The sequence below is a fragment of the Capricornis sumatraensis genome, chromosome 1, assembly GCF_032405125.1.
Source record: "Capricornis sumatraensis isolate serow.1 chromosome 1, serow.2, whole genome shotgun sequence".
Classification (NCBI taxonomy): Eukaryota; Metazoa; Chordata; class Mammalia; order Artiodactyla; family Bovidae; genus Capricornis; species Capricornis sumatraensis.
The window spans coordinates 262423972-262448899 of record NC_091069.1 but is presented as its reverse complement, the minus strand read 5'-3'; the positions used below and the strand labels follow the sequence as shown (position 1 = coordinate 262448899).

Sequence of the window (24928 nt, the reverse complement as noted above, 5' to 3'; positions counted from 1 at the left end):
TGGCAGCATCAAGATACATTTTCACAACACAACATTATTCAGCAATGTGAATGAGTGATAATACAGTAATTGGCAGCAGACGAACATACTGTTGAGTAAAAACTGCCCGACACGGAGGAGTGGAATCCATTTAAACTAAGTACAAAAACTAGCAAAACTAATCTATGCTGTTACAGGTCAAGTTGGTGGTTACCTTTGGGAGGCTGGGAGGGAACAGAGGTCAGGAAGTTCTGGGATGCTGGTTCACCTTTCGTGACCTTTATGATGATTACATAGGAGTACTCAGGTTTTGAAACTCATCAGACTCTACACGCATGTACTTTTCAGTATGTATGTTTTATTTCAAGAAAATATTCTTAAAAGTGATACTTAATACCCCCAAAAAGAACAAAGTAATGCCATTTGCAGCAGCGTGGATGGACCTAGAGATGATCAGATCACACTGAGTGAGGTAAGCCAGACAGAGACAAGTATCTTTGATATCGCTTCTATGTGGGATCTGAAAATAAAAGGTACCAGTGAACTTATTTATGGTTCCCAACGAGGGTAGGAAGCAGGAGGGATAAGTTGGGAGGCTGGGACTGACATATACACACTGCTGCTGCTGCCATAGATGGCAGCCCAGCAGGCTCCTCCGTCCCTGGGGTTCTCCAGGCAAGAACACTGGAGTGGACTGCCATGCCCTCCTCCGGGGGATCTTCCCCACCCAGGGATCAAACCCAGGTCCCTTACAACTCCTGCAAGGGCAGGCGGGTTCTTTAGCACGAGAGCCAGCTGGAAGCCCCTTCATTAACACAGGTCGCTCTAAATACAAAGGGTGTAATGAGGTGACGTCAGCTAGGCGACTGTCTGCATTCCCACTGTGTATACGGCAAGTGAATCAGGAACAGTGTAAATGACACACACGCCTATTTTCTCCATCTTTCCTTCCTTCCCTCCACGCTCCCTTCCCCCTTTCTGCCTTCAGCTGCCGTCCTATTTAACCACACCAACTTGCTTACAAATATGGCTTTGGGTATCTTCATGTTAGAAAGCAGAGCATAAGTCATTTGCTCGTTCTTCCAGAAAAAGAGAACCAGTGCCAAAACCTACCGATCAGGTTCAAAGCAACACCCTTGTCGCTTAGTTTGCTCACTGATCTTTCCCTTTCCTGCTGTCCTCAGTGTCTCCACCCTGACTCTGACAAAATCGTCAACCCTGCATGCCTGTGATAACTCAGAGCAGCCCCCAGGCTCTGCTTCTTCCTTTCTTACCCACAGGTGCAATGATGGTCACGCAATGTCTTTCACTCATCAGCCACCCGGACTTGGTACCAGAAATCTCTCTTAGGGTTAAGAAGTGAGGAAGAAAACCCCTCGGCCTCCAATCCAAAGATGGGAAGGGTTCTGAAAAGCAGGCTTAGAGGGCAGACATCGTGTCAGTGTTAACTCCCTCTGTATATAGCAATAGTAATTAGCCTGTGGGTTGGTGAGCACTAAAGCAGATGAGGCTCTGCCAAGATTTAAGTTAACAGCACCTTTAATTTCCGCAGATAAACACAATTCATGGGGAGAAAGCAAGGTTTATACCCTACATGGGGAACTGTATTTTTGGAATTGCATAAATAATCACATAGGGTTGAAACCTGGTGGAAGGACCCACGTCTCCTTTTTTGGTACTTTCTTTTACTTCACTGGGAAACAAGGGTGCAAGAGAATCTGACTTGGTGATATTTATAATTGAAAGAAGGTATATACTTTCCACATACCGCCAAATGGTAAGACTAATGGTAAGGTTTCTAGTATGAGTTCCTGGTTCAATAACTCAATACAAGGAGGCGGAAACGTAAAGAAGGTTGAGCTGAGCTGCCCCCTTCTCTGGAGCAGCTGCGTTGCGATGATAGAACGCGCGTTGCGTCTCCACTGAGATAGAGCGGAAGCGAGTGGAACGCGGTGCTTTGCTCTTGTCGTTTGGTTGCTAAGTCACGTCTGGCTCTTTTGTGACCCCATGGACTGTAGCCCTGCAGGCTCCTCCGTCCATGGGATTCTCCAGGCAAGGATACTGGAGTGGGTTGCCACTTCCTTCTCCAGGGGATCTTCCCCACCCAGAGATGGAACCCGGGTCTCCTGCATTGGCAGACGAGGTCTTTACTGCTGAGCCACCTGGGAAGCCCGGGGACCCTCTGCATGAGCCTTATATCAAGCAGGATTTTGACTGGGTTTTTAATGATAAATAGGCGTGATCGTTAGTCTTTGACATTGGGGCCACGCTAACATGACACCCTGTGTGAACAGTGTCAGTATTGGGCGGCACAGCATTTTGAGGTGCTCCTCGTGTTTCACAGCAAACCTGGCGGGCGTCGCTGTCTATCGCCACGGTCTCAGTGCTGCAAACAGCTGTGTGATAAAGGGTTGACAATACCTAGAAACCCAGCCAGGGAATGTAATACCGGGGAGGGTGTTGCCAAAGGGCGGCAGCTGTGTCAACAAGGCACTGCTACCGGAGGCTGAATGGTGGGAGCGCAGGGTCTGCAGCAGAGAGTGGGGCGAGGGGTGAGTCTCTTCAGCACGTAGTTTCTGCCTCGTCCTCGCCCTAACCATCTCTCGCCCACTCTCCAAATGCCTTCTCTCTACCCTTAGATTTTCTCCCCAGGCTGCTTAAAGAATCTGTGAAAATACAGGGTCCTGATTAAAAACACCCAATGGCTTTTCACTGCTTGCTTGCTTAAAAAAAATCAGCATAGCATCCCAGACACTTGATCAACATGGAGGATCTATTTTCATGGAATGGGAAAGGAAAACAGGAATGGGATGGTGGGGTGAAGAGGTGATCTAAGAGAAGGGTCAGATTCCAAAGGAGGAAGAAGTCCCAGGAAGACAAGCCCCACAGCAGCGTCTCCAGGGCTTCCGGGGGCCCGTGCTCCTCCAAGTGACGGAAGCAAGGATTCTTCGGTGGATTAGCAGGTAAAGCCTCCACCTTTAACCTACAGGAAGCCTTCCTTCAACTTCCCTGCAGGAAACACCTCTTCCGAGGACCATCCGTCTATGGTGCAGCCCGTGTGTGTTTCAGATCTGTGCTCCGTTCCCAGTGAATCTGCCTTGAGTGGACAGCTCTCCTCCAAATGCCCCAGGATCCTAAAGCACGGAACTTAAGAACCCTGGGGCCCGGATTCCTTGTGCAGCAGTGGAAGGCAGAGTGGGGTTGGCGGGGCAAGAATCGAGTCAGCTGGAGATCTCGCTGAGCTGGGCAGGGTCTAAGGACACCTTTTATTTCAACATTTAATGAAAAATGAAGAGCTCAGGAAGCAACACATTTTAAATGTTTAAAGCCTGTTTCTTTGGGCTTCCCTGGTGGCTCAGCTGGTAAAGAATCCAACTGCAATGCAGGAGACCTGGGTTAGATCCCTGGGTTGGGAATATCCCCTGGAGGAGGGCATGGCAACCCATTCCAGTATTCTTGCCTGGAGAATCCCATGGACAGAGGAGCCTGGTGGGCTACAGTCGATGGGGTTGCAAGAGTCAGACATGACTGAGCGACTAAGCCCAGCACAGCACTTGCTTCTTTAGAGAAAAACTAACAAACAAAAACTAGGTGGACACACATGCACGGTGCACAGTGGTGGAGTGTGGGGTGATAGTTTCTTCCTTTTCTTTTCTTCTCAGATCCTTATTTTCAGCTTTGCTAGAATAAGCATAACGGAATATATAGTGGAATTCTGGCAACTCTTGAGATCTGTGGTAGGAAATGAAGAGCTCAGGACTGGGCTACTGAAGCCGTGATCAGTCTGCATGTATTATCCATGATTCGCTTCTAACAGATACCCCATTTCAGACTGTGAGAAAAGTCCTGTTTTGAGTTAGGGTAACTTAAAAAAAGAAAGAGGGAAAGAAAAGTTTAAAAAAAAGAAGGAAAGAGGGGTAGATACAAATCAACTGATCTTGGCTGCATAGAATGTGCCAAGTTTTTCTTTCTTTTTTCTTCATCTTTCCATTGTGTTCCAAGTACTGCCTCTCCTTAAATACAAGTACCTCTTTCCTCTCCCAAGAGTATGTATCAGTGTCCTCAAAAATCTCTAACAATTAAACACAAGAGGAGCCTGGGAGCTTGAGATCTGAAAAATATCTCCACGATGTGCTTTAGTCTATATTGCCAACAACCTTGCTCAACAAATCATTTAATGGAGATTTGACCAGTAGAGCTATTTACTACTTGCCTTAAGAAAACCTAACTGCTTCTGATAGACAGAGGTAATTCTTACCTACAACTCGTATGGGTAGCCACAAATTCATCTGGGATAGGTTCAGAGGAGGAGCCGAGATAGCTGATTACAGTCCAGTGAGAAATGGAGCTGAGGGATTCCTGACAATGTGATGTTCAGGGACAGCTCTCATTCATTAACTTCTATTATGGGCTTCCTCCATAGTTCGGTTGCTAAAGAATCTGCCTGCAATGCAGGAGACCTGGGTTCGATTCCCGGGTAGGGAAGATCCCCTGGAGAAGGAAATGGCAGCCCACTCCAGGATTCTTGCCTGGAGAACCCCACGGACGGGGGATCCTGGTAGACTACACTCCACAGCGTTGCAAAAGCCGGACACGACTTGGTGAATAAACCACCACCATGTGCCGGACACTGAGCCACAAGCTCTCTATGCATTCTGGGTAAACTTCTCATCCATCACCCTGACCGACATTTTCACAGACTGATCCATAGTTTACAACCGGGGAAACTGCCATGTGTGGCATTTTCTTCAGGGTCCCACAGTTAAGTAGTGTCAAACAGCAGGCTTTAAACCCAGGCCTGAGTTTGATTTCTGATGTGGGTTTACTCTAGTCTTCTGGGAGTGATCGCAATCTGTGAACAACGCTTTAAAAGTTGAGTTTAATCTTTCTTTCTGCCTGTGCTCTAGAACACAATGATATGTATTCTCTTTAAAATGTCGTATTAGAAGAGACAAAGCGAAATAAAACCTGTGGATAATCAACAAATTTCGCTCTCCACCCAAAAATAACAGGAGAAACTCTATTTGCAGTAAAATTCAGCTACTTTAGTTCTAGAATGGAATACATCCATCACTTAGGCACATATGGCCCTAATTTTTAAATTTTCTTCAGTAACCGAATAGACAATGAGATCTGAAAACCACCTCTGGTACTGTTTTCAGTCCCCTCATTGAGACAATGAGGATGCAGTTATGAAACCTTTGTTATTCCAGTCTTTAGGCGCAGTCACCTAAGTTGTTAACGTACACGGCATCATGTCCTGACCTCATTCACAAAACCTTTGCTTGACCCCTCTCCCCAGGGTGTTTCTGCCTCTTCCCTAGAAATGGTGATCTTCGTGCCTCTCTAGTTGCGGGCAGGACACATACAACGTACCCTATGTTCTTCTCTTCTCTGCAGACGACAAACAGAACTGAGCCCACCCAACCCTGGGCCTGGGCTTTTCTCCAGGGGGGCCCTTGGGGAAAGAAGGCCACCCACGCCTGACCACTGTCAGCGAGCAGACAGACGTCTCATCCAACGGGCTTGACCCCACGATTGCTCCTCAGAAGCCACTTCTTTCTGAGAACAAGGTGCTGAGACAAATTCACTCCCTTGATACTTGACTTTAAGGAAAGCAATTTAAGATTTCTTTAGACTTGCAGTTGTTCGGTATAAAAGAACTTGGATTAAATGAGAATCGGAGGATCAAGCTAACCCTCTCTAATTGCACAAAGCTTTAGAGGGATAAATCTATGGTCTTTGCAGGGTGAGGGGAATAATTGTTGGTACCAATAAGCATAATGCCAACCTACACTCAGTGTGGTTAAGGGGGTCTGGGACTCTGGAACTACTTAGTCTAGGACCCAAAAGAAAATAGTTGGAGATTGCATTGCAAGCAATTGGACATAAAGTTATTCATTCATTCAGCATATTTTTACTGAGTGCCTGCAATGGCCAGGAACTATTTTGAGTGTTGGGAAACACATCAGTAAACCAAAGAGAACAGCTTTCTGTTCTGGGTCCTGAGAGAAGTTATACTCTACTTCAGAGAGAAAAACAACAAACTGCAAACAACTGTATGGTTTATTAGGGGGCTTTAAATGCTACAACAAAAGAAAAAGTAGACAGGGTAAAGGGATATAGAATGTAGGAAAAGGTGGAATAAGGCTCTGGTGTGAGGTTCTTAAGTGCTGCTTAATGAATCTTCCGAATATTAATAAATAAACTGCGGGTTCTTGCTGGTCCTCTTTGAAGCAAATGATGGGAAGACCACAATGCCGATCTCAGGTCAAGCAAAAGCGAGAGAGAAGGAAGGAAAACTGGGTGAGAGTGTCTTAGATCTCAGTGCAGTTCCAAGGAAAGTTCTCCAAGGCCATCCCAGAGTCACCTAGCCAAGCCAACGATCAGAGCGTCACTGTCTCTCCTCGGAACGGCCCTGTCTCAGCAGCCCTGCCTCGCTCAGTCGCTGGCTGGTAGCAGCCCTGGCAAAGTCTGGTCTGCGCCAACACAGCGATGTGCTTCAGAGGACAGCAGCTGGGGTAGCAGCCACACTCCCGTGTAACCAGAGACACGGGACGCCCTTTCTCGCGGTCGCTGCTGCTGGCATGGCAGACATCTCACATGTTCAGCAGAACAGCATCCCTGCCCAGCCACTGCACCCCCGTCTTCCGTGGGAGATGGAGACTCCTCCTCATGTACCACCTTGGTAGACTGCCCCGCCCAGTGCGTGGGGCAGCCTTCACTGGAGGCATGGGCCATCCTTTCTGCTGGACGGTCATTCTTTCTCCTCCAGTAACTGCAATCTTGAACAGTGGGACCCAAGATCAAAAATGAAGGAAGCAGATTTATTTAACAGTGAAGACCAGAAAATCTTGCCCATCATTCCTGCTTCCGAGACCAAATGGAACATCACTGCTTCTTGTTTTTTTCAAAGACTGGCTGCTCATTCCTTCGTTTGGTTCCATATGTTGCAACCTATGCTTTCAATAAATTAATATTTTTGCCTCCAATAACCAGAATCAATTTATATTTGCATACTGGATGTATTTCTACTTCTCATGGTTAAGAGCTCTGAAGAAGTCAATACCTATAAAAGTATTCTGTGCTTTTTGTCTATTAAGTAAGGAGTTTACCTGAATATATAATGCTTTGATTCTTTAATCATTGAAAAAAAAAGTCAGGCACAACTATAGCTCCATGTGTGAGTTAGTTGCTCAGTCGTGTCTGACTCTTTGCAACCCCATGGACTGTAGCCTGCCAGGCTCCTCCGTCCATGAAATTCTTCAGGCAAGAATGTTGGAGTGGCTAATCATTCCCTTCTCTGGGGGATCTTTCTGACCCAGGGATTGAACCCAGGTCTCTTGCTTTGCAGGCAAATTCTTTACTGTCTGAGCTACCAAGGAAACCAATAGTGTTAATTAACAGTTCAGTGTTAATATTTGTTAGGGGGGTTCAGGGTGGATATTTGTTGTAAAAAATCTCTGTATTTTGTGTATATATGAAACATTTCATGATTTTATTCATTAAGGAAACAGGACTTCCTTGAACATCAAATCTAGAATTAAGCTGGAACAAAATCTTTTCAGATTGCTGGATTTAGAAAAGATCTTTAGAGATGATGCAAGGAACACTTTATTGTAAAGATGAAGATCCTGAGTTCACGGTGGGTGCGTAAACTGTGCAAAATGGCTAATGTTATTGTTGAAAGAGGTGGAATTAGACCTCAAGTCATACGATTCTCTTTTTCATGGGCTTTGTGCTAAAAAAACAGGACATTTCTCCAAACATTAGAAAAAGAAAAATAGGAGTAGTTCTCATATGAGAAAATATTGTGGTTTTTATGATTTAAAAAAAGGAAACATTGTACTTATATATGTTATTGATTAAAAAAAGGCCAGGACACATAAATTCCACATTAATGAAGTCCTTTTTAAACAATTAGGCACAGAGTTAGAATCTGTGTTTAAAAGCCCGGGCAAGTAAGGCAAAATGGATGGAAAATAAGTCCTACGGGAGAAAGCTAAAAGTTTGAGATGAGAATTTGGAAACAAGGAAACGGGAACTGAAAAGCTCGGTAAAGATTCTCGACAATTTTCCGGAGCATAAAGGTATGACGGTGGTTTTAGGGGCCAGTTTAACACTCTCCGAGAGCACGGCGACCACAGCCACTGGGCATCTCTTCCACTGTGTGAACTCGCCTCGGCGAAGCTCGGAAACAGGGCGCCAGATTGCCCGAGCCACAGCTCGGCGGGCACGGGAGGGGGAGCAGCCAGGCGCTCCCTCAGCGTCCCGTTTCTCTCCTGCACGCGCCGATGTCTCACCAGGACCCGGTGCCTGGGGAGGCTCGCCGGACCCGCCACGCTCAGCCAGCTGCTCGCACCCGCAGGCCTGCCCCAGACAGACAGCATCTCGACAGAAACAAGTCTGTGCGTCGCGTTTTCCTACGCACTTCCAGACGATCACAGGCACTTCCCTCGACAAGAAAAGTACAAAAGAGAGGCACGTGTAGAGACTGGACTTGGCCCAGCACGGGAAGGAGGCGGGGCACAAACGGATAGGGTGGCACTGACGTGTTTACACGACCACGTGCGACACGGGCAGCTAGTGGGAGGCTGCCGTGTGACACGCGGGCTCAGCCGGGGCTCTGTGACGACCTGCGGGTGGGGCGGGGTGGGGGGAAGGCCCAAGAGAGAGGGGGGCATGGCTGATTCATGCCGCTGCACAGCGGAAACTAACACCGCGCCATAAGGCAGTTATCTTCCAACTAAAACAAACATCAAAGAAATGAAGCAGACCCAAGCTGATTGCATTGTGCAGTACCAGCTATTTCCCAGAGCTCCTACATGTTAAGGGTTGGGGTAATGAAGATATGTTTCTATTAATGTATTTTGTGGCTTTTGCATACATATATATACATAAATGTAGATGTATTGTCTCTTAAAAAATGCACTTATGAAATTTTTCAAAAAGTACATTTTGAGCCTGTATCTGTAATTAAAACAGGACAGTTTGGAATTCTCCTAAACCATAAGAGTTTCAGTTTGGTAGTCAGCCTAACAGTTATGGCACATTCATCTTCAGAGGTTGGCAAACCCAATGGGAAATATTTTGACTTTGCCATTCTCTGTCTCAGCTACTCAAGCCTGCAGCTGTAGTGCTAAAGCAGTAATAAATAGCACATTAAAAAGTGCACGTGACTGCTCTCCTTTGTAAAACAGGCATCCCACCAGATATGCCCTGCAGTTGCTACTTGGCCAGCTCCCTATGTGGAAGCCCACAGATTACTGTACAATAGTGGCTAGCTCTTGAGTCTTTGGAAGTCTCACCTGCTGCACTATTTAAGAAGCACGGTTTGTTAGTGCGAGAATCAGGCAGCGTCTTTGTTCAGGCAGAACTGAGATTAGGAATGTCATAGTGGGGCATGATAAAAGACTATCCAGACAGCCCTTCTCCAGAATAGAGGGTGACTGTATCCTTTCTCTTTCAGGAATGAGAATAGACTTAATGATACCTCACCTGAAAAATAGGCTTAACCGTCAACCACCCAGAGAGATCCCTGACAAGGCTTTTCTTCCAGTTCCGTCAGTAGAAGCTACTTTGGGGATGTCTAGGTGGCATCACAGAGCAAAATCCATTCAAATCAGAAGGCTGAAGGAGTGAAATGAGATTGTGGTCAAAGAATCTATGAATCAGGACAAAGCAAGCTAAAATGTGCAAGAAATTTCTACTCTGGCAATCTCTTTTATTCAAGAGAACAGGTAGCTTTCCAAACTATTAAAATATATTAAAACCATTAAATTATATTCTACACAATAAAACAACCTTAAGCAGAGGGGATTTTTTTTAACTTCAGAACATGTTCTGAGGTTAACATTTCCCTGTTCAATAGTGTCTTTTCTTAGAATTGTTAACAAGATTTCTGTTGCTGTTTGATTCCTACTATATTCCTAAAACAGAGTGTTTTTTTAAAAAATAGTGGAACATAACATTTCAAAAGATTATTTAGTAGACTTGAAATTGAAGAATTCTGGGGAAGTCAAGACTTCAAGAAAAATAGTTCTCCTTATCATAGAGGAAATCAGCCTTCTGGTTATAGCTTGCTTTATTGTCCATTAGCACAGATGTTCTAAGCCATAAGATCCTCTTTTTCCACTTGATGTCAGTTATAATATGATGTCTCTTGGTTCCTTTCATCAGTACTCTGTAGATTAGTAAATATTAAAAAGCAAAGACAGAAAAACCTCAACTCATGTAGTCTCATCTCAAATATGCACCCAATAAAGCACAAAAAACAGGTAAGGTGACTTCTGCTGCAAATACCCGTTTTAGAGACATTCCTGACATTGACTTCTCTCTTATCCCCCAAATCAAGGCATCACTCAACATTGTCATTTCCAGGAGCTAAATTTGTGAAATTGCTTCTAAATCCAGTCACTCTCCCATCTTAATTGGGCACATCCTATACTTACGCAGGGTTCCTCAAACTTTAATCCCCTGGAGGGCTCCTAAAAACAGTCTTGGACACACCTCCAGATCTGACTCGATAGGTCTGAGCAAGGCCCGACAATGTGCATTTCTCACAGCTCCCAGTGACGCCGATGCGACTGGACTTCACGCCACACTCTGCGCACCCACTGGTCCGAGGGATCGTCCCCACGCGTGTGCACCACCCACCTCACATGGCAGAAAAGTGATCTCTGAAAAATGCGACCTTCACCCCGTACCTCCTGCTCAGAACACTGGGAGCCTGGCGACAGTTAGCTAGCTCTCATGGCCTCAGCGTGACAGCGACCTAACTCCTGCTTCCTTCCCTGCCTCCACGGGAACGTGGCTCTCCAAGGACCCTGGTGTTCTCTCCTTTTCTCCCATGAGACGCTCTCTCCCAGGACCTCTGCATATGCAACTCTCTTTGCCTGGGGTGCTTTCATTCTTTCCTCCATGGAGTAAATTCCCACATCCTTCAAAATTCAATTCAAATATCACTTCCTTGGTGAAATCTTCCTTGTACACTGTATTTGGTCCAATCCCGCTGTTATTCCCTTGTATAACAGACTGTCATTTTCCTGCAAACTATTTAACAGGTCGTGTGATTATTTGATCTGTCTTTCTTTCTCAAAAGGGTATAAGGTACAGGAGATCAAGAACTATATCTTTTTTTATCTTGCACTCTCCCACATGCAAAGCAGCGTGCCCAGCCTAAACTTGGGAGGCACTCAAAACTCTCTGTTAAAAGAACAGAGTTCCTCATTAGAAGATGAGCTCCAATTTTCAATAATAAAGCTGGTTGCAAGACTGATCACTAATATTCAGTAAGCATTCGTGTGTCTGGCACTGTGTTCAGCATTGGACAAGCAATATTTCACTTAAGCCCATTTTGGATATGCTCTCACTATTATGGCCATATTCCAGATGAGAAAACTGAGGCTCAGGAAGTTGAAGAATCATTGCTATATTTTCTACCACTTATTTCCTTTATCTGACCCTCTTAAGAGCTTTAAGATATAAGATATAAATATCGTCTCTGTTCACCTCTTACAGACAAGATAAGATGTTGAAGGTGAAACACCTTGGCCAAGGTCGGGTACAGAATGTCAGTGACTCAGCCAGGACTCAAGTGTTCACACAAGAATCTTACAATTTTTCGAGTCAAGCATGTTGGAAATGGCAAAAAGGGCTCTCTATAATAAGACGAGTTTCACTGCATTTCTGATTCAAATATGCATCTGAAAATGTGAATTCATTTGAACCTCCTGCCAAGTTACTAAAGACTGACAATTGGATTGTTTCTTAGAAAGCGCTTTCAGCTTTGAGAGGTATCTCCACGTCAGGGCTTCTAGGGAGAGCAAAAACGCTTCTTCCTTCCACATTCAGAGGGGCCTCATTGTCTACCGCACCAAGCACGGTGATGCTGCCGCTGTCTGCAGGCTGCCAACTCTCTCTCCATGCTCAGTGGCCGCCTCTCCAGCTGCCACCCCTTTGCCTTTACATTATTAAAAAACAAAAACAAAAACAATTGGCGTGCAGTTGATTTACAGTGGTGTAACGGTCAGTTTAGAATGGCTGCGATTTATAATGATTCGCTTCTGCTGTATGGCAAAGGGAACCAGTTTTACGTATCTATATATCCACTCATCTTAGATTCTTTTCCATATAGGTTATTAGAGAATATGGACTAGAGTTCTCTTTGCTCAACAGTAGCTCCTTATTAGTCACCTACTTTATATGTGGTCATGTGAACGTGTCAATCCCAATCTCCCAGTTTATCCCTGCCTTCAGTTCAGTTCAGTTCAGTCGCTCAGTCGTATCTGACTCTTTGCGACCCCATGAATCGCAGCAGCCAAGCCTCCCTGTCCATCACCACCTCCCGGAGTTCACTCAGACTCACATCCATTGAGTCCGTGATGCCATCCAGCCATCTCATCCTCGGTCGTCCCCTTCTCCTCCTGCCCCCAATCCCTCCCAGCATCAGAGTCTTTTCCAATGAGTCAACTCTTCGCATGAGGTGGCCAAAGTACTGGAGTTTCAGCTTTAGCATCATTCCTTCCAAAGAAATCCCAGGGCTGATCTCCTTTAGAATGGACTGGTTGGATCTCCCTGGAGTCCAAGGGACTCTCAAGAGTCTTCTCCAACACCACAGTTCAAAAGCATCAATTTTTCGGTGCTCAGCCTTCTTCACAGTCCAACTGTCACATCCATACATGACCACAGGAAAAACCATAGCCTTGACTAGATGGACTTTAGTTGGCAAAGTAATGTCTCTGCTTTGAATATACTATCTAGGTCAGTCATAACTTTTCTTCAAAGGAGTAGGCATCTTTTAATTTCATGGCTGCAATCACCATCTGCAGTGATTCTGGAGCCCAAAAAAATAAAGTCTAACACTGTTTCTACTGTTTCCCCATCTATTTGCCATGAAGTGATGGGACCAGATGCCGTGATCTTTATTTTCTGAATGTGGAGCTTTAGGCCAACTTTTTCGCTCTCCTCTTTCACTTTCATCAAGAGGCTTTTTAGCTTCTCTTCACTTTCTGCCATAAGGGTGGTGTCACCTGCATATCTGAGGTTATTGATATTTCTCCCGGCAATCTTGATTCCAGCTTGTGCTTCTTCCAGCCCAGTGTTTCTCATGATGTACTCTGCATAGAAGTTAAATAAGCAGGGTGACAATATCCAGCCTTGACGTACTCCTTTTCCTATTTGGAACCAGTCCTTTGCTCCATTTCCAGTTCTAATTGCTGCTCCCCCTTAGTAACCATGATTTATTTTCTACCATGTTTACTTCTGTGACCTAGAGATTGTCATGCTGAGTGAAGCGAGTCAGACAAAGAAAAATGTCCTATGGTATCTCTTTCATGTGGACTCTAAAAGGATGGTACGATGAACCCACTCCCCTTGCCTTTTCCAGCCAGCAGGTGGGTGGGGAGGCACTCATCTCTCCCGGGTTCTTTATTCTGTTTACCCGCTCTCTGCCTGCATTGCCCACCCCCCAGGCAGCTATGACAGAAAAGACGAACATCAGAGGGACGTGGGTGAATAAACCTGCAGACCCCAGCCCCCCATTCTCGAAGCAAGGACAACCTGGTCATTTCCTGTGCAAACATGCTGATTTAGTAACCTGGTAGATAGCATGCCCTCTCTCTGTGCAAGCTATTTATTAAATAAATAAATAAATAAATATATATATATATATATATATATATTTTGGATATATATATATATTTATCTCCAAGCAATGGAGCCAATTTCGGCCTAGAAACAGAAAGAAGTGGGGATGGTGGGGTCAGAGGCTGGAGGAAGACTTTGCAGGAGAGATGACCATGAGCTTGCAACAAAAGGGAAAACGAGCTCCTCGGAGACAGACTCGTAAGGGATCTCAGGGCCATTCCTGGTGGGAGTAGAACCGGGCTTCACTGGAAACAGCAAGAGAAATATTTACATTCACTGGGCAAGTTCTCTGCTAAGCGTTTCTGAAGTATCAGGGGCTCTTCTAGACATACAGATGCCACGATGACATGGCACCAGAAAGGAGGGCTGTGCCCAGTCTCATGGGGGGAGACAGATACACAAAGGGAAAGCGATAACCCACAGTGGGCTTCTCAGGGGCTGCTAATGGTAAAGAGCCCCTCTGCCGTTGCAGGAGATGTGAGAGACGTGGGCTCAATCCCTGGGTCAGGGAGATCTCCTGGAGGAAGGCATGGCAACCCACTCCAGTATTCCTGCCTGGGAAATCCCGTGGACAGAGGAACCTAATGGGCTACAGTCCACAGGGTTGCAAAGAGTTGGTTTATAAACAATACATTTTTTTCCTCACAGCTCTGGAGGTTGGATGGGCTGGGCATCTGAGCTCAGAGTACCAGGGCCACTGGGCTCTGGTGAGAACCCTCCTCCAGGTTGTAAACTGCCAACTTCTCACCCTGTCCTCAGACGGTTGACAGATAATGGGTGAGCTCCCGGCCCCTTTCTACAAGGACACTCGTCCTACTCATGAAGGCTCCACCTTCATGACCCAGTAATTCACAGAGGCCTCTCCAGATGCCACCAAAAGGGAACTAGGTCTTCACTATATGGATTCTAGGGGAAATAAAAACATTCGGTTTGTTGCATGATGAATGCAGCTCACTGCAGTTCCCTCAGTTGGTACCAGCTACAAAGAACAGGCTTCCTTCACAGCTCAGCTGGTAAAGAATCCGCCTGCAACGCAGGAGACCCCGGTTCAATCCTTGGGTTGGGAAGGTCCGCTGGAGAAGGGAACAGCTATCTACTCCAGTATTCTGGCCTGGGGAATTCCATGGACTGTATAGTCCTTGGGGTCGCAAAGAGTCAGACACGACTGAGTGACTTTCACTTCCACTTCACATCTTCACAAAGAATGGAAGTGTGATGTGAAAGAGAAGGATCAGACGGTCACGGTTGGTGAAGGCCTTACTGGTGAAACAGGCTTGAACTGAGTCTCGGTCATTTTATTAGCTCCATGTGAGCAGGCTTCCCAGGTGGCACAGTGGAAAAGAATGTGCCTGCCGAGGCAGGAGATGCAAGAGACACGGATTCTACTCCGGAGTCAGGAAGATCCCCTGGAGGAGGACATGGGCACCCACTCCTGTATTCTTGTCTGGATAACACAGCGGCCTGAGGAGCCGGGCAGCCCACAGTCCGTGGGGTCACAGAGGGTAGGACACGACTGGGCAGCTGAGCACCGTGAGCGGGGAGGTGTGGAGAACCATCCTGGCAGGGAGAGCGTTAAGCTCAAAGGCATGACGCAAGTCAGAATATGGAAGTTGTGGGGAAGGAAAAAGCTTAAAGTAACAAATCAGGCTGAGACGGGGTAGGGGATGCTTGGTGGAAATGCTGATTTTGCCGGCGGCAGGGGGGGGGGAGGGTGGTGGAAAAGAAGGCTGGGTTTGGGGACAGAGACACCAGCCCGGAGAGAGCTCACCAGGAGCTTCATCTGCAGCCTGAGGATCCACTTTGCCTGAGAGGCACGCGGAGCCCCTGGAGCCTCTGTCATAGGAAGGTTGCATGATCGAGTTTGCCCCATAGGAAGGTATCTCGGAAGTGATGAGAAGAAATGATTTGAGGGGGTCCACTGGAGACTAGGTGATCAGTATTGATGAAAGGGAATTATTGCAGCCTGGGCCCAGAACCAGGACAGTCTGAACAGAATCAGCAGCAAGAGAGGTGCTTTCCTAAGCAAGGCAAAAGGGTCTCGGTGGGGGCTCTGGGGGTCTGAGCTTCTGGTAACAAGTGCTGTGTAAACTTGATGGGGGCACTAACACACAGAGCGCAGGTCTCTTTTCACCCACTCGTAGGCAGTCAGCATTTTATAACTATTCATCTTGGAAACAGGCTCCTATCATATCTAGCATGCTGCAAATTTTGATGTTAGTTTTGTAATTCATACAACACTCAGAAGAGTTGAAGCCTCTAAGTTAAGACATCACAGAGTCCTCCAAGGGTCTCCTTTCAGCTGGTGCGATGCCCATGGCTTTTTGGTAGGAGTGGGGGACAGGAGACCAGCCCACAGGGCAGGGCTCAGAGTTTCTCCAGCGCCAGGTTTTGGATTCAGGCACCAAACTGGGAGATTCTGAGGGCGTGGCATTCTGGGAGATGGGTTCTACTTGGGGGAACATGGCAGAGGGGAAAGGGATATTAGCTGAATGGCTATAATCTTCAAAACTTGCCTCACACGTCGGCAACTTGTGTAGTTCAAAGGCCCTACACCCACAAGAGCCCTAGAGCTTTGGTTTCAAGACTTGCTGCTGCCATTTTGAGATTTTGAATTTTTCTTTTTTTAGCAAATGGGCTCTGCATTTTCACGTTGCAACAGCAAATTCTACGTAGCCTGTCTTGACAAGGCCTGCTGAAGAGTAGTTATCTCAGCTGGTCCTTTATTAGTCATCTCTGAGGCTGGCACTGCTAGATCCATTTCAGGGAAATCCAAGATGATGCTCAGACAAGCAAGGTCACTGAGCTAGAATATACAGTGAGTGGAGAGAGGGAAGATTCCGCCCCAAGTTCATTGAGCCAGTGATGCTATCCAACTATCTCATCCTCTGTCATCCCCTTCTCCTCCTGCCTTCAATCTTTCCCAGCATCAGGGTCTTTTCCAATGAGTCAGTTCTTCACATCAGGTGGCCAAAGTATTGGAGTTTCAGCTTCAGTCTTTCTAGTGAATACTGAAGACATTTCCTTTAGGATGAACTGGTTTGATCTTCTTGCAGTCCAAGGGACTCTCAAGAGTCTTCTCCAACACCACACTTCAAAAGCATCAATTCTTCAGTGCTCAGCTTTCTTTATGGTCCAGCTCTCACATCCATACATGACCACTGGAAAAACCATAGCCTTAACTAGATGGACCTTTGCTGACAAAGTAATGCCTCTGCTTTTTATACGCTGTTTAGGTTTGTCATAGCTTTTCTTCCAAGGAGTGAGCATCGCATCATTTAATTTCATGGCTGCAGTCACCATCTGCAATGATTTTGGAGCCCAAGAAAATAAAGTCTGTCACTGTTTCCGTTGTTTCCCCATCTATCTGCCATGAAGTGATGTGTTACATATAAATACATAATACATAAATATGTATATATGTTCACGCTGGTTTTAGAAAAGGCAGAGGAACCAGAGATCAAACTGCCAACATCCGTTGGATCATCAAAAAAGCAAGAGAGTTCCAGAAAAATATCTACTTCCACTTTATTGACTATGCCAAAGCCTTTGACTGTGTGGACCACAACAAACTGTGGACAATTTTTAAAAAGATGGGACTACCAGACCACCTGACCTGCCTCTTGAGAAATCTGTATGCAGGTCAGGAAGCAACAGTTAGAACTGGACATGGAGCAACAGACTGGTTTCAAATAGGAAAAGGAGTACGTCAAGGCTGTATATTGTCATCCTGCTTATTTAACTTCTATGCAGAGTACATCCTGAGAAATGCTGGGCTGGAAGACACACAAGCTGGAATCAAGATTGCCGGGAGAAATATCAATAACCTCAGATATGCAGATGACACCACCCTTATGGCAGAAAGTGAAGAGGAACTAAAAAGCCTCTTGATGAAAGTGAAAGAGGAGAGTGAAAAAGTTAGCTTAAAGCTCAACATTCAGAAAACAAAGATCATGGCATCTGGTCCCATCACTTCATGGCAAATAGATGGGGAGACAGTGGAAACAGTGTCAGACTTTATTTTTTGGGGCTCCAAAATCACTGCAGATGGTGACTGCAGCCATGAAATTAAAAGACATTTACTCCTTAGAAGGAAAGTTATGACCAACCTAGATAGCATATTGAAAAGCAGAGACATTACTTTGCCGACTAAGGTCCATCTAGTCAAGGCTATGGTTTTTCCAGTGGTTACGTATGGATGTGAGAGTTGGACTGTGAAGAAGGCTGAGTGCCAAAGAATTGATGCTTTTGAACTGTGGTGTTGGAGAAGACTCTTGACAGTCCCTTGGACTGCAAGGAGATCAAACCAGTCCATCCTAAAGGAAATCAGTCCTGAATATTCATTGGAAGGACTGATGCTGAAGCTGAAACTCCAGTTCTTTGGCCACTTGATGCAAAGAACTGACTCATTTGTTAAGACCCTGATGCTGGGAAAGACTGAGGGCAGGAGGAGAAGGGGATGACAGAGGATGAAATGGTTGGATGGCATCACCAACTCAATGAACATGAGTCTGAGTGAACTCTGGGAGTTGGTGATGGACAGGGAGGCCTGGTGTGCTGCAGTCCATGGGGTTGGAAAGAGTCGGACATGCCTTAGAGACTGATCTGAACTGAACTGAAATAAATGACTACATATATAAATATATACATATATTTGTATACAGTAGTATATATAATTTAATTCCAAACTTCTAATTTATCCCTACCCCAACTTAGTGGGTCCCTGCCTTCCCAGTCTGCCATTTTCCCCCAGGAGGCACCTACAGCAGCTGGCAAGTCCAGCTCTCCCTGCTCAGAGGCCAGGGCAGGGGATGGAGGGCCAGAGTGTCCTGGATGGGCAGCTGGGGTGGACATGCTTGTACCTACATTCTGACCGACCCCCTCAACTTCTCTGTGAGTCGGTTTCTTGAACTGTGAAGTGGGGGTATTACTAGCACCTGCCTCCAAGCGTGGATGTGAGAAAGAACAGGAGAGACATCACAGGCAAAGAGCAGAGCACAGAGCTTGGCCAGTGGTGGGCACTCAGTCAGTGGGGGCGGTCACTATTTTATGCCAGCGTCTGTGTTAAGTTGGGAAGGCTGACCTCCAGGAAGCGAATGTCTCCAGGAATCTAGCTAGCTAGGCAGGATCGTGATAGCTCAGTTGTGGCAGGACAGGCCTAGCTAATTGCTTCCTAATGAATGCAATGAGACCTGAACCACATGTCTGCCTCGCTTTGCCCTGATCATCCTGGCTGAAGAGCTGGGGTGAGCACAGGCCCCCTCAATAAACCGTCTGACGTAAAACTGCTCATTCATTAAACAATGCATGCTTAGCTGTGGGTGTAGAAAAGAACAGGCTTTCTCAGCTTGTTCAGACGTATGACTAGCAGACCAGGAAGATTATCTCCATTTACAAGGACAAAGCGTGAACCCAGGCAATTGGAAGGATAAACTGCAGGGCAGACTCTTCTGTCATGTGGTGCGTGCTGCCCTCAGCCAGGCTCTTCCCGGGCCCTTCCCTTTGGCGAGTGTCTCTTTGAAGTCATTGACTGCGTTTGCGTTTCTGAGCGTCACTCTTGAGTGCGAAGACGTGGAAGGAAAACACGAAACGTTAATCTTCTGTGAGAGTGAACGGACTTCCTGGAGAATCATCAGAACATCCTAAAAGCATCATAAAATGCTTCCTATCTCAGAGCAGGCCAAGTCTGAAGTGACGTCTCAAATCAGGCTGGAGAAAGTGGCTGATCATAGCGAAAATAACTGGAGCCACGGTTCTCTTAGGACCTCCCTGGTGGCTCAGAGGGTAAAACATCTGTCTACAATGTGGGAGATCCAGGTTCGATCCCTGGTTTGGGAAGATCCCCTGGGGAAGGAAATGGCAATCCACTCCAGTACTACTGCCTGGAAAATCCCACGGACAGAGGAGCCTGGTAGGCTATACTCCATGGGGTCACAAAGAGTCGGACACGCCTGAGCAACTTCACTTTTCATGGTTCTCCAATAACTTAATTGTAGAGAGCACAGTCCCTACTTGGCAGCCCTTCAGAAAATATGAAAACTGCAAATTTTCCAAGCATCAAAATTAAATGTCTTGCATTTCTCCAAAGACATACAGATGTTTAATAAACACATGAAAAGATGCTCAATGTCACTCATTATCAGAGAAATGAAAGTCAAAACCACAATGAAGTATCACCTCATGCCAGTCAGAATGGCCAGCATCAAAAAGTCTATAAACAATAAACACTGGAGAGGGTGTGGAGAAAAGGGAACCCTCTTACACTGTTGGTGGAAATGCAAACTAGTACAGCCACTATGGAGAACAGTGAGGAGATTCCTTAAAAAACTGGAAATAGAGCTGCCATATGGACCCAGCAATCCCATGGCTGGGCATACACACCGAGGAAACCAGAATTGAAAGAGACATGTGTACCCCAGTGTTCATCACAGCACTGTTTACAATAGCCAGGACATGGAAGCAACCTAGATGTACATCAGCAGATGAATGGATAAGAAAGCTGTGGTACATATACACAATGGAGTATTACTCAGCCATTAAAAAGAATACATTTGAGTCAGTTCTAATGAGGTGGACAAAACTGGAGACTATTATACAGAATGAAGTAAGTCAGAAAGAGAAATACCAATACAGAATATTAACACATATATATGGAATTTAGAAAGACAGTAACAACAATCCTATATGCAAGGCAGCAAAAGAGACACAGATGTGAAGAACAGACTTTTGGACTCTGTGCGAGAAGGGTGGGGGGTAGAATGATTTGAGAGCATAGCATTGAAACATGTATATATTGCCATATATAAAGTAGATGACCAGGGAAAGTTTGATGCATGAAGCAGGGCACCCAAAGCGGGTGCTCTGGGACAACCCAGAGGGATGGGGTGGGAGGGTGGTGAGAGGATGTTCAGGGTGCAGGGAACACATGGGCACCCATGGATGATTCATGTTGATGTATGGCAAAACCACTGCAATACTGTGAAGTAATTATCCTCTAATTAAAGTAAATCAATTAATTTAAAAAATAAATAAAATGAAATTAAATGTCTTCTTGCTACACACACACACACACACACACACACACACACACACCTAAAAGCATTTCTGCAAATCTAGAAGTGGCATTTTTAAAATGTGGCTGCAATGAACATTGGGATTCATGCATCTCTTCAAATGATGTTTTTCTCTGGATATGTGCCCAGGAGTGGGATTGCTGTATCATATGGTAGGTGTAACTTTAGTTTTTTTAAGAAACCTCCATACTGTTCTAATATAATATCACAAATCAACTATATTCCAATAAAAATTTTAAATTAAAATAGTAAAAATCTTTGGGGCACACTTCCTAATTGAGAGTTGGGGTCTAGGTGGCCCCTCATGAATCTGGGTGTCCTTGGGTCTGCTCCACCCAGAGTACCAGTTTGGGATGGAAGCCCTTGTGCTACGTGATTTCCTAAAATAGATCATGAAAGGTCTTCAGCTTCTGCCTGCTTCCTGGGACCCTAGACTACCCAGAGGCCGCCGGGTTAAGGAAGCTACGGGCAGGCACTTCCATCCTCTGTCCCAGCTGATCCCACACGTTCAAGACGCCATCCAAGATCGTGCAGAGCAGTGCCCCTCCAGTCTGCACACTACCAGCCAGCCTCGGCTAAGCCCCCGTGGGAGAGGAGGCGCTCAGCCAAGGCCAGCTTGGACTCCTGGCCTACAGAGCTGCAAGATACGGTTGCTGCCACGTTCAGCCACTGGGTTCCAAGGCAGCTGTTGCTCACCTGCAGACGGGAACATGAAGGGAACTTCCAGACTCCGCCAGCCTGTGAGTAAGAATACGGTTGGATCCACTCTCTCTTTCTACCACACCCCCCCCCACCCCTGCACCATTGGTGATTCTATCTGAAACTTTGTCAACTTAAGCTTATTCTTTCAAGGAATCAGTTCTTATTTATTTTCATTGATCTTTCCATCTGTCTTTTAGTCCCTATTTCACTTATTTCCACTCTATCATTTCCTTTCTTCAGCTAGTTTTGGGTTTTATGTCTTCTCTTTCTAGTTCCTTTAGGTGTATGAAGTTTATCTGAGATTTTTCTTGTTTCTGGAGGGACGCCTGTATGGCTGTGAGCTTCCCTCTTAGAATCACTTTTGCTGTATCCCATGGATTTTGGTACGCCATATTCCAGTTTTCATTTCCCCTAGGCATTCTGCTTTCTCCTGAAATTTCTTCTGTGTCTCACTCAGTAGCTGTTCAGTAACATGATGCTCAATCTCCACATATTTATATTTTTCCAGTTTTTTTCTTGTAATAGATTTCTCATTACATGCCACTGTAGTCAGAAGAGATGATTAATATAATTTCAATCTTCTTGGGTTTATTGAGACTTTGTGACACTGACCTGAGATCTATCCTGAGAGTGTTCTGTGTGTCCCAGGGTCCAGCCCCGGTGGATCCAGGGTGATTCGAAGGGGAGACGGATAGGCGAGGAAAACTTATGTATTTAGAGATATAAGATTAGATTAGGAAGAAATAGTATAGTACGAAATTTTGGTGGAGAAAAAGAGGCTGAATAACTTGGTTTACGGGGAAAACCAATAAAACCTCGAGACAAGAGGTTTGCACCATCTACGTTAGGCCACCGGCGTCCGCTTGAATATCGAAGGGTGCCCCGCCTTAGGCTCCCTTTTGCGTGGATCTTAGCAGCCAGGGCAAGTAGACGTGGTGAGCCTCCCCGCTCCAGATGGGAATTCAGCCGAAAAAGGGGAGAAAAGAATGACATGGGGAAGCCCAGCATCGGTGCAAGACTCAAGACTTTATTTTCAAAATCAGCTTATATACTCCAAGTCGTACATAAAGAAATAATGGAATATGCAGAGTTATGCAGGGGCAGCAGTCCTGACCCTCATTGAGACAAGGCTTTCTTTTTGCAAGCCCTCCCGTATACTAAAGGTCTCAGGTGGTTTACATTATATTCTGACCAAGAGGCCTGTTAACATTTTTATGGCTCTCTTCCTGGATAATTGTCCAGAAAACTCCTTTTCCCTAGAAGTGTTTTTTCTTTACTCTGCATCACCCTCAAAGTACTAAATAAAGTTACATTCCTGTAGAACAAAGGTGCAGTGGGTTACAACAAAGAAAGTACTTAACTCAAAGATCTAACGTTGCTAACACCAGGGCTACTACTTGTTTTTCTATATACCAACTATCTCTACAAATAAAAGATATGAAAATTTGGCAGCAAGTGTTGGCTCAACAAATGAAACCTTTAATCAGTCCTATTCTAATGATTTTGACTCCTCGGAAGCCCCTACATTCCTAGGATGTTTTAAGCTTCCTGTGCCTCCCGTGGTCCGGAGGCCTCAAACAATCACATGTGCAGCTCTACGAGTCCCGAAGGCAGCTAGAAAGCCATCAGAGGGGTTTTTGGATTGAAACACCCTTTCAAATGCAGAAGACTAAAGCCCTGAGTTTGACTTTTTCCAGAGTGTGTCAGAAGAGTGGAAAAGCAGAGTACAAAGGCCAGCAGACTTTGGTTTTTTGGGAACATGCTCAGGAAATACCAGGGGGAAGCCCTGAGACCTGACTCGCCTTGCCCATCGGATCTCTGCCGCATGACCTTGTCACGGTGGGATTCCTCACGCTGGCTCCCGGCACGTGTGCACTTGAGAAGTAAATTATATGTGTTCGGCTACTTTTGGATGGAATGTTCTGTGTATATGTATTCAATGCATCTAGTCTAATGTGTTGTTTAAAGGCTATGCTTCCTTATTGATTTTCTTCTGAGTGATCTATAAATTGATGTAAGTAGGATTTTGCTTTATTGACTATGCCAAAGCCTTTTACTGTGTGGATCACAAGAAACTGTGAAAAATTCTTAAAGAGAAGGGCATACAAGACCACCTAACCTGCCTCTTGAGAAACCTGTATGCAGGTCAGGAAGCAACAGTTAGAACTGGACATGGAACAACAGACTGGTTCCAAATAGGAAAAGGAGTACGTCAAGGCTGTATATTGTCATCCTGCTTATTTAACTTCTATGCAGAGTACATCATGAGAAACGCTGGACTGGAAGAAACACAAGCTGGAATCAAGATTGCTGGGAGAAATATCAATAACCTCAGATATGCAGACAACACCACCCTTATGGCAGAAAGTGAAGAGGAGCTAAAAAGCCTCTTGATGAAAGTGAAAGAGGAGAGTGAAAAAGTTGGCTTAAATCTCAACATTCAGAAAACGAAGATCATGGCATCTGGTCCCATCGCTTCATGGGAAATAGATGGGGAGACAGTGGAAACAGTGTCAGATTTTATTTTTTGGGGCTCCAAAATCACTGCAGATGGTGACTGCAGCCATGAAATTAAAAGACGCTTTACTCCTTGGAAGGAAAGTTATGACCAGTCTAGATAGCATATCGAAAAGCAGAGATATTACTTTGCCAACTCTGTCTAGTCAAGGCTTTTGTCTTTCCAGTGATCATGTATGGATGTGAGAGTTGGACTGTGAAGAAAGCAGAGTGCTGAAGAACTGATGCTTTTGAGCTGTGGTGTTGAAGACTCTTGAGAGTCCCTTGGACTGGAAGGAGATCCAACCAGTCCATCCTAAAGGAGATCAGTCCTGGGTGTTCTTTGGAAGGACTGATGCTAAAGCTGAAACTCCAATACTTTGGCCACCTGATGTGAAGAATTGACTAATTGGAAAAGACTCTGATGCTGGGAGGGATTGAGGGCAGGAGAAGGGGACGACTGAGGATGAGATGACTGGATGGCATCACCGACTCGATGGACATGGGTTTGAGTGGCCTCCGGGTTTTGGTGATGGACAGGGAGGCCTGGCGTGCTGCGATTCATGGGGTTGCAGAGTCGGACACGACTGAGCGACCGAAGTGAACTCAACTGACAGAGGGTGTTAAAGTTTCCTGCTAATATTTTATTCCTGTCTCTCTCTCTCTAGGTCTGTCCATGCTTGCCTCATGTCTTCTGGTGCTTCCCGGTGGGTATTCGTCTTTGTAAACGCTGCGTCTTCATGCTGGATTCGCCTCTCCATCATCGTGCGCTGCTCCTGTTTATCTTTTCTGACACCTGGTTTAGCCTTTCTGTCTGTTATGGACAGAGCTACGCAAGCTTTTCTTTTGCTGCCATTTCTATGGGATATCTTCTCCCACACCTTCACTTTCAATGGATGAGTTTCATTGCTTCTGAAGTGAGTCTCCGGTGGACAGCCTGTAGCTGGTCTTATTCTTACCCATTCAGCCACTCTGTGTATTTTGACCGGAGGATTTTGTTTCTTTACATTTACAGTAATAGGGTTTGCACTTAG

General features: G+C 45.6%; 1 protein-coding gene across 1 annotated transcript in view; it reads right to left on the bottom strand.

Annotated features, from left to right (window-relative positions):
- The window catches only part of KCNH8 (potassium voltage-gated channel subfamily H member 8), a 471946-nt gene that overhangs the window by 265260 nt on the left and 181758 nt on the right, over positions 1-24928 (bottom strand). The window lies entirely within an intron of this gene.